Source organism: Notolepis coatsorum (assembly GCF_963971535.1).
Source record: "Notolepis coatsorum genome assembly, chromosome: 10".
NCBI lineage: Eukaryota > Metazoa > Chordata > Actinopteri > Aulopiformes > Paralepididae > Notolepis > Notolepis coatsorum.
In genome coordinates this window covers 129,910,707-129,915,706 of record NC_140174.1, presented here as the reverse complement: position 1 = coordinate 129,915,706, position 5,000 = coordinate 129,910,707, and positions in this window count along the sequence as shown.

Below are 5,000 nucleotides of genomic sequence, written 5' to 3'. Positions count from 1 at the left end.
TTTTGGGGTATACTTTGGGGTATTTTGGGGTAGTTTCTGGTATTTTCTGGTATTTTCTGGTATTTTGGGGTATTTTGGGGTAGTTTCTGGTATTTTGGGGTATACTTTGGGGTATTTTGGGGTAGTTTCTGGTATTTTCTGGTATTTTTGGGTATTTTGGGGTAGTTTCTGGTATTTTGGGGTATACTTTGGGGTATTGTGGGGTAGTTTCTGGTATTTTCTGGTATTTTCTGGTATTTTCTGGTATTTTGGGGTATTTTGGGGTAGTTTCTGGTATTTTGGGGTATACTTTGGGGTATTTTGGGGTAGTTTCTGGTATTTTCTGGTATTTTGGGGTATTTTGGGGTAGTTTCTGGTATTTTGGGGTATACTTTGGGGTATTTTGGGGTAGTTTCTGGTATTTTGGGGTATACTTTGGGGTATTTTGGGGTAGTTTCTGGTATTTTCTGGTATTTTCTGGTACTTTGGGGTGTTTAGTAGGACCCCATTCTAATAATACGTTTGGTCCAATCCGGTTGGTTTTCTGGGAGCCGATACCCAATCGAACTCCTGTTCGTGTGTGGGCCTGTTCCTGCATCAGCGGGGGGCCCATGGCCCCCGTCGGCTGTGGCTTCTTGATGAGCACAGAGTTAACCCTAAAACCTTTTCTATATTTGTAGCTTTTAATGTAATTAGTTACATATGTATTCAGCATTTAACCCATGTGGAGTTTATCTATATTTTAATACCAGATTTCCTATATTAAGTATCACAAGCCTGCTTTTTCCCAGACTAAATTTATAGTTCTAAGGTTTAGGTTTTAGCAAGCTTTACAACCAGAGTGAAGTAACATTATTACTTAAATAACCAGTTTGACGTTCTATAATGATATTCATATCTAATTTGTCTAATACCTCAGATAGATTAATATGATATAGTTATTATTCCAAAATTGTTTTTCATTCTAATCTAGTATAATGTAATTATATTTTCCTTAGCCAGTTTGTGACCTCTGATCTCTGTTAGACCAGCTGTCTCTGCTCCTAGTGGGGTGTGACCTTTTACTCCCTTTGTTCTAACGCTGATTACATCTGTTAGAGTGGGGGGTTTCATGTGGACTCAAACAGATTCTGTCATGCTAGTATCCGCTCCTTGTCTTTAGCACTGAAAATCCATTTTGCTGTTAAAAAGGTACACCTCCTTTTGCATTTATGGCTTTCTAATATTCACACATATTAGTTATGAAATTCACAGTCAATGTTACCACACAAGCTAGTTGACAATATCTCCTTCCTCCATTGCAACGCTATCTACAGTACTAGAGAATTCAAAGTGCCCGCGAGGCGATGACGTTGTTGTTGTTGTCATGTTTAGCTTTTATCGCAGGTGTATATATATATCATCAAACGATGCACAATAAGTTCATGAACAATAACAAAACACTCCACCCTGGGCCTTATAGCTGCGGTGGTAGCCCTTTAGCTACGTTAGCTCCAACAAGTTATCTTCTTAAACTGAGATAAAAATTATTTTGTAAACAAGCGCGCTGCAGAGCCGCAGCACGGCACAAGAGCAACCATTATCTGATTGGGCCACAAGGCTGTCAATCATGCTAGCTGCAGAGCCGCAGAGCAGCAAAAGAGAAACCATTAGCTGATTGGATAACAAGGCTGTCATTCATTCAATCCCCCATTCAATGGCAAGAGTTAAACTGCACAGACCGTGCTTAGATGACATTAATAGCCTATTTTGATTGGCTATTATTTATTATTTATTTAAATTGGGTCAACCTGTGCAGATATTCTGCACGAATATTACTGCAGTCATTACTGCAGTGCAGGCCTGCTCAGAGCTGTCAATTTTGGCCATTTTTGAAGAAAAAAATATTCACTGGCATTTTCTAATAAAAAAAATAATAATAATAATAAAAAAAAAATTATATATATATATGTAAATTAATAATAATTATGAATTATGAGTCAATTTGTATTTCACGTGTTGTCATAGAGAAACCTCCACTGATACACAGTGAGAGTAAATATATATATACAATATATACAGCATTATTGTACATGCTACATGTGTTATATGGGCTATAATATAATTATGCAGGTGTATAGGTAGGTACTGTATATATATATATAGAAGGGTATGCAGGTGTATATGATATACTATTATATATATATTATGATTATTGATCCCATAAAACACACAATCTTATCATTTAAAAACAGGACAAGCGAACAAAGCAAAGCTAGTCTGTGGGGTTCCTCAGGGCTCTATACTTGGCCCCCTTTTATTTTTGATTTATATAAATGATTTTGCTTGGGTATCTCCTAGAGTATTCTCGATCTTGTTTGCTGATGACACCAACATTATAATGTCACATGTGAATTTTGCAGTATTAATTAGGGAAGCAAATGATGGTTTATCTTGTGTCTCAGATTGGTTCCAGACTAATAAGCTATCGTTAAATGTAGAAAAATCAAATTTTATTGTATTTTGTAATAAAGGTCAAAGTTATTCGAAAAAGGAGGCAAAGCTATTAATCAGTAACACTGAAATCAAACAAGTAACTTCAACAAAGTTTTTAGGGATCCTAGTTGATGATAAACTAAATTGGAAAAAACACATTGATCACGTTTGTAAAAAAGCAATGAAGTCAGTAGGTATAATTAGGAAGGTGTGTTCATTGATAAATAGAAGTTGTTTTTTAATCCTGTATTATAGTCTTATCTTTCCTTACATATCTTATTGTAACATAATTTGGGCTAGCACTCATTCATCTCATCTTCAAAAAATTATTTTACTTCAAAAAAGATTTGTTAGACTGGCAACCCTCTCAGATCGATTTGAACCATCTGCTCCTCTTTTCAAGAAACTAAACATTCTGACTGTGTCTGAGGTTAATTCTTTACAGATATGTATATTTGTGTACAAATGCATTCATGATCACAATCTACCAAATGGTTTTAATATTTTTTTTTCTTTTAATTCAGATGTTCATTAATATGCTACACGTCAGTCCAGGGACCTGCACATACCTTATTGTGGTACTTCACTTAGGCAGTTCTCAGTGAGGTATAGATGGTCCAATCTTTGGAATGCAGCTGATCCTATGCTGAGGAAATCTCCATCTCTGCTTATTTTTAAAGCAAACTACAAAAAAATTCTCATCCAAAAGTAGTAGATAGATAACAGGTCATACATGTAGGTATGCATTTGGTTATGTGGGTGGGTAGGTTTATAGGCAGGTGGGTGGGTTGTTATATATTATTATGTACACAGTATATCCATGTATGTACTGTGTGTATGTATGTTTGTATTAACACGAATCTTTTAATGTATTCTGGTATTTTATAATATGCATATTTTTGTATTTTTGTATGTTTGATTTTATAAAACAGGGGACGTTCTTGATAAGCCTCTAGGCTTCTAACTTCTCCTTCACAATCGTTATAACTTATTATGTATTGTTTTTACTTCTGTTTAACTGTGTTAATAAACAAACAAACAAACAAAATAATATAATTATGCAGGTGTATAGGTAGGTACTGTATATATATATATATATATATATATATATATATATATATATATATATATATATATATATATATATATATATATATATATATATATATATATATATATATATAGAAGGGTATGCAGGTATATATGATATACTATTATATGATTATTGATCCCATAAAACACACAATCTTATCATTTAAAAACAGGACAAGCGAACAAACAAATAAACATTTCCTCAACTCTAAAAAGTAGACTTTTTGGAATTTTTTTGGGAAGTTTTCAATCAACGGCAGTGAACCTATGAACCTCCTGAACCCACAGCGGTGTGGTCCAAACCTCCCTATCAACATGCTGAACCCACAGCGGTGTGGTCCAAACCTCCCTATCAACCTGCTGAACCCACAGTGGTGTGGTCCAAACCTCCCTATCAACCTGCTGAACCCACAGCGGTGTGGTCCAAACCTCCCTATCAACCTGCTGAACCCACAGTGGTGTGGTCCAAACCTCCCTATCAACCTGCTGAACCCACAGCGGTGTGGTCCAAACCTCCCTATCAACCTGCTGAACCCACAGCGGTGTGGTCCAAACCTCCCTATCAACCTGCTGAACCCACAGTGGTGTGGTCCAAACCTCCCTATCAACCTGCTGAACCCACAGTGGTGTGGTCCAAACCTCCTATCAACATGCTGAACCTACCAAATCCCACTCAGGAATCACACCTTTTGGATTCAACCCTTTTTTTGTGCCCGTTTTTGACCATAGATGCAGCTTGAAATCAACACCCAATTACAATGTGAATTGAGAGGAGAAAAATAATTTGAGAAAAACAAAGAGAGAGAGAGAGAGAGAGAGAGAGAGAGAGAGAGAGAGAGAGAGAGAGAGAGAGAGAGAGAGAGAGAGAGAGAGAGAGAGAGAGAGAGAGAGAGAGAGAGAGAGAGAGAGAGAGAGAGAGAGAGAGAGAGAGAAAAAGAGGGGAGAGTATCTTATTCTTCGAGGTACTGTAACACAGACAGCTCTGTTTCAGATAGCATGTTCACCTTTGAAGGGTGCACTTAAAAGTGTGGGTGTGTGTGGGGTGGAGAGTGGGCGGCAAAGGAGGCGGAGGGGAAGGAGGGTGCGGGGGCATGGGGGGAGGGGGCTGGGGGAAGTAACCTGCGGATTGAAATAGTGTGTGCCCCCACCGGCCCCCTTCCCCCCCACCCCCCACCCACCCTTGATTCCGAGGGCCATTTTCTCTGCGGCTACAAAGAGAACAGGCTCGGATTGCGCCGGCGCATTCACCAGCCCACTTCGTTTTCAAATGGTTTTGTTTAGTTGTGACACCGTAGACACCAACACCTTCCAAGAATCTGAACAGTGTGGAGAGGTGGGAGGGAGGGAGGGAGGGAGTGAGGGGGTGGGGGTGAGGTGTAGGGGGGGGGGGGGGGGGGGGGGGGAGGGAAGGGAAGGGAAGAAGCCTCTTGTTCTTTTGGCTGCTAGCTAACCCC